Here is a 10,109-nt window from a genome sequence, read left to right on the forward strand (position 1 = left end):
AGTTTCCAACATTTTGTGGATAGAAGTTTAAAGCTTGAGGGTTTGAACATTTGAAAGTGAAGAATTTAAGAAATTAAGTATTTTTTTTTTATATGTGAAGTGTGTAAAGACCCTTAAAGTAACATTTTCTATTATATATACACATTTCTGAGGAGTTAAACTGACATAAATGGTTGGGAACCCCTGACTTGATGCATTACTTACCTGAGGATCATAGCAGCAGGTGGCTTTACAGGCAAATACTGACAGATGGATGGAGATGAAAAACACAAGGATGGCAAATACCAATAATGCAATATGGCTTGCCAAGAAAAAGGTCTGAGAATAATAACAAAATAAAAATTATGATAATAATATTTATACTGACACTGTCTGCTCAGCAGTCCAGAAACTACATTCATTGAGGCTCATATGGTAATGCATAATACTGGATTAAATTTACAATAAATGTCTAATGTAAATGCCTTTCATTGTAAATGATAAGTAATAGCAAGAGATTTAAAACAACATCTAAAAAATTATCTTATTGTAATTACTGAATAATTGTGAATATAAAAGATGGTGATATACCAAATAATTTACCTCAACATGTGTAAAAAGAAAAGCCAAATCCAATGCAATCGAAGTAATGGAAATGCATGCAGTTAAAGCACTGAAAATATTCATTACATGTGAACATTTCACCTGTAGGTAGAAAAAAACCCTTAACATTAAACAGATTCATAAATTAGTAAAAAACTTTAACATGTCATGTTTATAATGTAGATGGAAAAGTATATAGTGTTTATTTACAGATAGACAAAATTGATCAAAAAGACAAATTAATCAATATGTTATTAATAACAGGGCTTTATTTATTTATAAAATAATAACACACCACAGATCCTCAAGAAACAGTAACAAAAACATAGTGACAGAAATGTCAGAAATAGCATAATGGGTCTGTCACGTGTTTAAGGAACGACTCAAAACCCGAAAGACTCACGAAAAGAACTAATCAATTCTCTTTGTGGCTCAGACTGCATTGGTTTAGGATATTGGGCTGCCTGTCACGTCATTAAGGAATGACTTAAACCCGAAGACTTGTCAGACAAGAGGTGAGGTGAGTTTAATCAGCTTATCATAAACTGAAGACCCAGGTAAAGAATGAATTAATCATTTCTGAAACTTATAGCATTGTAGTTTTGTATTGTTTGTAGTGTGATCAAAGTTTGCATAAGTAGTATATGTGTTGGGGAAGTAACACGTAACATTTTAATTACATTTTGCTTAAATGAACGAAATGATCTCCTCTTTTCATGTGTGCCCTAATTAGCTTGATCAGCTCATCCTCTCGGTTTCATTTTCTCTTGGCTGGTGCTGGCTCCTCTTCAAGTCTTTCCTTCAGTCTTTTGTCTGGTATTGTTTATGTTAATTTTTTGTCTGTTATATTCACCTGCAACCTACTGCATATTCCATTTAGATTAATTAATAATTTTATTAATGGTCCCAGAAGTGATTTTTTTTTGTGGCATTTTCCCCCTTTATTGTTGGGAAATTGACTGGCCCGCTGTACAGTTACTCTGCACTGGAGGACCATAGCTGGGATTTTATCAATCTGGCATGCCCAGTCCACTTTCCACTGGATGGTCAAAGGGAAGATTTTGCAGTGTTTGTTGAGTGGGATCTAGTCAATATCTGTCTCAATGAGAAGGACTTCATCAGCCCTGCTTCATATCCAGTGACCACCCAGCCAACACTCCGCTACACGGAGCGAAAGCCAGAGCCTACCACAGACACAGAACTCAAGCCTGCTGTGATGTCAACACCAGAAAGATTGATTGAGCCAATCATCACCCTGGAGCCTGAGCCACACAAACGGTCTGACCAGGTTCATGAGTCTCTTGTGCCCCCCTGCCTAGCTCAAAACTCCTGTGTCTCCACCCAGCCTCCCTCTCCCACCTCCTCTTCCAACATCAGCCAGTTCCTTGGCACCACCTCCACTGGTTCCGTTCAGCCTCTTGACTTGTCCTCTAATGCCACTGTGTATGGATTTGTCTCATGTCTTGAGGCCTCCAGCTTTGCTTAGTAAAGAGGCTCTGCCTCCAGTTGCTAATTCCATTACTTCACCTTGTCCAGTCAACCTGTTGGCTCCACCTTGGCTCCTCCATGGAACATTGTCCTCACACTCCATCAGGCTCCCTCATCCCTCCGACTTGGTCAGAAGTTACCCTGTCTGTGCCAAGGACTTATGGGCATTCAGCTACACTTTGTTCCTCTACCTCTGACTCCACCTCAATCCTCTCACACCCTGATTCCATCTTGGATGCTTGTACTGCGGTGATGTTTGGTCCCATCTGCTCTCAGCCGCACTTCCATTGGCCTTGTCTCTGTCAGTCATGGTATCTGGGTTTCGTCAGCCAAATCACCTCAATGTTTCCTCCCTCCCTTGACTCCACCATGGGCTTTACCCATTGTTTACTGCCCTTTACCAACCGACCAGACAGTCATTTTGACTAAGGAGAAACAACTCAATTTAGAATGCAGAAGCTCTTTACAGGCAGCTTGTGTGTGTGTTGTTGGTATGAGCGCAAAGAAACTGTCTCTTAAAGAGCTCCCAAATACTTCTGAATTATATAAAATTGCTTGCATGTTCAAATTAGCAAGGTTTAAAAAGACGTAGGCAAGTGATTTCCATGTATGGTACTGATTTAATATTGGTAGGACAGAATTAGATTGTGGTATCAAGCCATCCCTACTCCCCATGTATTTAAGGTCTGTGTTTCCTTCAGTCCTTTGTCCAGTATCATCTATGTTGAAAGTGGTTGTTTCTTTTATATTCTCCTGTGATCTCCTGCGTATTCCCTGTGGATTTATTTTAAAGACTATTTTGGTTTCTTTACTCCTGCGTCATGTGCTTTACAGCTACCACACCACACCTTTTTTTTCTGCTATAAAAGTATATGGACGGCTTTTATAGCAGAAAAATAAGGAAGGAACAAATCAGTACAAACACAATAAGGTTCAGACACCTCCAGTGCTTGGACCCCTAAAAATAGCAAGTGTACATACCAAACACAAACTGACGGGTGAATTAAACTTTTTTTCTGCAGCAATGCAGAGTGAGCCTGCGATGATGTACTGAAAGCAGAAAGAAAGGCAAAAATTTAGGCTTTTGTTAGAATATGTATTGAAATTGTATTATAATATTGTATTATAAAATTTTAGAATATTGTATTATTAAAGACTTAATACTTAATTGTATAATTGTTACTTACAATGAGAGATCCCCAGTAAGAAATATAAATGAAGACAAAAATGGATATTATGTCTCTAACTCTATACACGATCCCCAGAAGGAGAGTCAACAGACCAATAATTATCTGGACAGCCTGCGAAAGACGAGAGTCTTTTATAAAGTAAAACAGTATCAAATTTTGGGGAACAACATAAAATATACAATATAAACTTATGGCAGCTGTACTGTCTAATACAAGTGCAAATTTATCCATTACTTCACATTTTTGATAGTTTGCAACTCTTAACCCTTTCGATGGTGAGTTTAAAATATTCTAACTGTCCCCCCAGAGTGAGTTTTTTTAAGGCGACCGTTATTTTAGAACGTTTGCCTTTAATGTTTCCATGGCGACGCGTCTTGCGTGTCACGAGCGCTGAACGCAGCAACAATAACACTGTATGACAGATGGATCGCTATTATTTAGTTTTTCCTTTTATATTTAAAATATTCGCAAAATTGCTTACCATGTCATCAACTATATGATATTCCGATTCTCAAATATGTGTAAGTGAGTGTGCTTTGTCGTTTTAAAACCTTTATAAATGATCTTTATCTTGATCTATAATGCGAGATGGGCGCCGCCATCTTAGTTTGCGCTGCAGTTCACAGAGTCCTGTCAGTCGGATTTACAGCAGGTGAATTCATCAATTTCTCCCGAAATATATGCAAGTAAGTGGCTGGTGAACTGGAAGAATAATAGAGTAAACTTTATAGTTACTTAGGCCCATTATGTGCGTCTGATATGAATAAATGTCGGCAAATTATATTTGTTATTGCTGCTTCCACTGATGTCGGACATCAGTGTGTATTTTATAAAACTCTTAATGTATTGTTTTAATGGTGCTTATGCATATTTAAATGTCTGAAACCTTAAAAGAAACATTATGTGGCTGAAAACGCTGCATAGCTGTGATATATAACAAGAGCTGCGCGCGTCCGTCTCGCAGCCAGAGCGCGAAAGCACAGTTTGAATCTGGCAGTTATGTGACGTCGCTGAACGTTCGAAATCCCCTATGTGGTACCGTACGCCCAGGGGCACAGAAATAAAAATCCCATATGTGGGACCGTACCGCTCAAAGGGTTAATATAAATTTAATATTAATGCATGGTTGTCCTCTCCCCACAGCTTGAAATTCACCCAGGCTCAGGAGTTTGTGTTCCAAAAAACGTGTTGTGGTCACCGCAGTAAAGATAGTTTGCGGTTTGATATTCAGATTTCTTTTGGCTATAAATACGCAGTGCGCTGTCATAGACATGCAAATAATACCGAATATCGTTCTCCATGATTTGTGAATTAAGGTGACGCTGTCCTTTGGGCCGAAATCAGGTTTTTTTTCGTAGCGACTCTTAATTTTATAATGGCTATAGCTCCAAATGTTGGACACTTAGAGGAATGAAACTGGTGTCATCTTCACCAGCTTGATCTGTGAATTTTTTCACAGCAAAGCTCTTGTCCGTAAACCCCTTGGTAAGTCCGCCAGTAAGGAATGTGAAATAAAGGCGTTCTTCATGTTTAACGTCTATTACCAATGAACACGCAGACTGCTGGAATAAAATAACATTGTTTTAGGTCGAGCTCGATTTGTGAAAACTTTCACAATAGCATTTTATCTCGTGGTCGTGTTTCTCTTTGCTCTGCCCCCGTTTTTTGTATAATATGATATATATATATATATATATATATATATATATATATATATAGATAGATAAAATATGTTTTATATATATATATATATATATATATATATATATATATATATATATATATTATAAATGACCTTGTACAGATAATGTACATCACTATTCTCATCTGTGAAAACTTTCACAGTTCAGTACGGGTCAGCTGACCCTTCCCTGGGTCACTAACATCACTATTCTGATCTGTGAAAACTTTCACAGTTCAGTACGGGTCAGCTGACCCCTCCCTGGGTCACTAACATCGCTATTTTTGATCTGTGAAAACTTTCACAGTTCAGTACGGGTCAGCTGACCCATCCCAGGGTCATGTACATCACTATTCTGATCTGTGAAAACTTTCACAGTTCAGTACGGGTCAGCTGACCCATCCCTGGGTCATGTACATCACTATTCTGACCTGTGAAAACTTTCACAGTTCAGTACGGGTCAGCTGACCCATCCAAGGGTCACTAGAATCACTTTTCTGATCTGTGAAAACTTTCACAGTTCAGTACAGGTCAGCTGACCCTTCCCTGGGTCATGTACATCGCTATTCTGATCTGTGAAAAGTTTCACAGTTCAGTACGGGTCAGCTGACCCTTCCCTGGGTCATGTACATCACTATTCTGACCTGTGAAAACTTTCACAGTTCAGTACGGGTCAGCTGACCCATCCAAGGGTCACTAGAATCACTTTTCTGATCTGTGAAAACTTTCACAGTTCAGTACAGGTCAGCTGACCCTTCCCTGGGTCATGTACATAACTTTTCTGATCAGTGAAAACTTTCACAGTTCAGTACGGGTCAGCTGACCCTTCCCTGGGTCACTAACATCGCTATTCTGATCTGTGAAAACTTTCACAGTTCAGTACGGGTCAGCTGACCCTTCCCTGGGTCACTAACATCGCTATTCTGACCTGTGAAAACTTTCACAGTTCAGTACGGGTCAGCTGACCCATCCCAGGGTCACTAGCATCACTTTTCTGATCTGTGAAAACTTTCACAGTTCAGTACGGGTCAGCTGACCCTTCCCTGGGTCATGTACATCACTATTCTGACCTGTGAAAACTTTCACAGTTCAGTACGGGTCAGCTGACCCATCCCAGGGTCATGTACATCACTATTCTGATCTGTGAAAACTTTCACAGTTCAGTACGGGTCAGCTGACCCATCCCAGGGTCACTAGCATCACTTTTCTGATCTGTGAAAACTTTCGCAGTTGAGTTTTGGTCAGCTGACCCTTCCCTGGGTCATGTACATAACTTTTCTGATCTGTGAAAACTTTCACAGTTCAGTATGGGTCAGCTGACCCTTCCCTGGGTCACTAACATCGCTATTCTGATCTGTGAAAACTTTCACAGTTCAGTACGGGTCAGCTGACCCATCCCTGGGTCACTAACATCACTATTTTGATCTGTGAAAACTTTCACAGTTGAGTTTTGGTCAGCTGACCCTTCCCTGGGTCATGTACATCACTATTATGAACTGTGAAAGTTTACACAGATCAGAATAGTGATGTACATGACCCTGGGATGGGTCAGCTGACCCTTACTGAACTGTGAAAGTTTTCACAGATCAGAAAAGTGATGTTAGTGACCCAGGGTAGGGTCAGCTGACCCGTACTGAACTGTGAAAGTTTTCTAAGATCAGAAAAGTGATGTTAGTGACCCAGGGAAGGGTCAGCTGACCCGTACTGAACTGTAAAAGTTTTCACAGATCAGAATAGTGATGCTAGTGACCCAGGGAAGGGTCAGCTGACCCGTACTGAACTGTGAAACTTTTCACAGATCAGAATAGCGATGTACATGACCCAGGGAAGGGTCAGCTGACCCGTAATGAACTGTGAAAGTTTTCACAGATCAGAAAAGTAATGCTAGTGACCCAGGGAAGGGTCAGCTGACCCGTACTGAACTGTGAAAATTTTCACAGATCAGAAAAGTGATGTTAGTGACCCAGGGAAGGGTCAGCTGACCCGTACTGAACTGTGAAAATTTTCACAGACCAGAAAAGTTATGTACATGACCCAGGGAAGGGTCAGCTGACCAAAACTCAACTGTGAAAGTTTTCACAGATCAGAAATAGCGATGTACATGACCCTGGGATGGGTCAGCTGACCCGTACTGAACTGTGAAAGTTTTCACAGATCAAAATAGTGATGTTAGTGACCCAGGGAGGGCTCAGCTGACCCGTACTGAACTGTGAAAGTTTTCACAGATCAGAATAGTGATGTTAGTGACCCAGGGAAGGGTCAGCTGACCCGTACTGAACTGTGAAAGTTTTCACAGATCAGAAAAGTAATGCTAGTGACCCAGGGAAGGGTCAGCTGACCCGTACTGAACTGTGAAAATTTTCACAGATCAGAAAAGTGATGTTAGTGACCCAGGGTAGGGTCAGCTGACCAAAACTCACTGTGAAAGTTTTCACAGATCAGAATAGTGATGTTAGTGACCCAGGGAAGGGTCAGCTGACCCATACTAAACTGTGAAAGTTTTCACAGACCAGAATAGTGATGTTAGTGACCCAGGGAAGGGTCAGCTGACCCATACTAAACTGTGAAAGTTTTCACAGACCAGAAAAGTTATGTACATGACCCAGGGAAGGGTCAGCTGACCAAAACTCAACTTTGAAAGTTTTCACAGATCAGAATAGCGATGTACATGACCCTGGGATGGGTCAGCTGACCCGTACTGAACTGTGAAAGTTTTCACAGATCAGAATAGTGATGTTAGTGACCCAGGGAAGGGTCAGCTGACCCGTACTGAACTGTGAAAGTTTTCACAGATGAGAATAGTGATGTACATTATCTGTACAAGGTCATTTATATAATATATATATATATATATATATATATATATATAATCATATTTATATATATATATATATATATATATATATATATATAATATATTTTAGATATATTATATATATATATATATATATATATATATATCATATTATACAAAAACGGGGGCGAGCAAAGAGAAACACGACCACGAGATAAAATGCTATTGTGAAAGTTTTCACAAATCGAGCACGACCTAAAACAATGTTATTTTATTCCAGCAGTCTGCGTGTTCATTGGTAATAGACGTTAAACATGAAGAACGCCTTTATTTCACATTCCTTACTGGCGGACTTACCAAGGGGTTTACGGACAAGAGCTTTGCTGTGAAAAATTCACAGATCAAGCTGGTGAAGATGACACCAGTTTCATTCCTCTAAGTGTCCAACATTTGGAGCTATAGCCATTATAAAATTAAGAGTCGCTACGAAAAAAAAACCTGATTTCGGCCCAAAGGACAGCGTCACCTTAATTCACAAATCATGGAGAACGATATTCGGTATTATTTGCATGTCTATGACAGCGCACTGCGTATTTATAGCCAAAAGAAATCTGAATATCAAACCGCAAACTATCTTTACTGCGGTGTTGTGGTCAGCTAGCCATGCGAACAGCCCCACTACCGTGGCACGGATGCTTCTCCTAGGAGTGTTTGATATAGACACACTTCTAAAGAGCAACCTCAGAGGTATGTAATTTGTCATAGTGTGCTAGGGCTGTGATGGTGGCAAATTTTTACTACAGTGGTGGAAAATCACCAACAACCGCCGGTGTTGCGGTGGTGGGGTCTGGGTTGGTTTTATATATATCAGAGGTTGTATTAGACTTGCGTTTCGGCATCATTTTGATGGACGGAATTGTAAAAAAAATCCATCATGATCAATTATTAGCCATTATTTTTTAATTTTTATATTTTATGATAAGACATTTAATAGCTTCTGATTTCGTCCATATTTTCTTTTTTATTCACAAACTTACAAGATAAGCAAATAGGCATAGGCGTTGCTTTTATTTATATTATGAAAAGAAAGTTGATCAAAGACCTCATCACTTTTCATCTTGAACATTTGTCACAGATTGTGAGTGAATGCAATCATCTCTCTTCCTCTTTACTACTGTACAGACCTAGAATAAACATCTTAAATTTTCATCTTAAATAAACATTTCTTAAATTTATACATGTATATGTGTGTATTTATATATACATAATTATTATATACAGAACACACATATATTTACGTAAACACAGACTTTTATTTTGCAAACGATTAATCGTTGTGCAGCCCTTGTTGTAAAATACGGTAGCTTACCAAATCTCAGTAATCTGTTAATCTGTTAAAATGAAGTACGGGCTGCAGATTTCGGCAATGACGGAAAATTTTTGATTAGCACGACCTTTGAGATATGTATATGTGTGTGTGTGTGTGTCACACTATCGCTGGTGACACTCCACGACCGTGGTGACAACTTCACCACCGCGGTGGCGTAGTTGTCATGCCTACCATCACAGCCCTAGTGTGCATGTGTCTGTATAATTATTATTATTTTTTGGTAATTTTGTAGATTGAACTTCATATCTTAAGTCTTTGGGTAAGGGGTCAAAAAAAAAAAAAAATGAACCGACTTATAGTAATTCTGGCATATTTACAGATATATTTTACACTCATTTACATTGAAATATGGTCATAAATAATATGAGTTGTACTATTTACAGTATCCCCATTTTACTGAAGCAGGCTGTCTTGAGTTGAAAAATTAAATTTATGGTTGAGTAGTTAGGAGTGCAGTTGATTCTGATTTTGTTCTAATCTCTATTATGTTGCTCTTTCTTAGGTGGCAAGCCAAAAAAAAGGAAGCCCTGGGGAAACTAAAGAGGCCTTGGACCAAACCAAAATTGATGCGATAATGAGTATGTGTATTACCTGGTTAATTGGGCTCATTTTTTAATATTGTATCACCAAATGTGACAGTAAAACCATCAAAATTGATCAGTTTCATCTTGGTGTATCAGTGTGATGACACTTAAACCTGGTTCTACATAATGCCTAGATCTCAGTTACATTCAGTTTATCTACCTAACAAAGTATGTGCTGTGTTAATTTAATGTGTTTTAGGTGATTGTAATGTAGATGTCCTTAAATAAATGTTCTAAAACTAAAATGCATTTCTTTCCTTTTTTTTACAGATGCAGTGATCCAGAAATTTCCTGGAACCACCAGCGGCCAACTAGGGGTGGCAATTAATCAAAAAGTGACTGAGCTGCGGCTATCGAAAAAGACTCTTATGTAAAAAATGAATAAGCTGTTGACATATAG

This window comes from Megalobrama amblycephala, linkage group LG20 (genome assembly GCF_018812025.1).
Source record: "Megalobrama amblycephala isolate DHTTF-2021 linkage group LG20, ASM1881202v1, whole genome shotgun sequence".
In the NCBI taxonomy this organism is placed as follows: Eukaryota; Metazoa; Chordata; class Actinopteri; order Cypriniformes; family Xenocyprididae; genus Megalobrama; species Megalobrama amblycephala.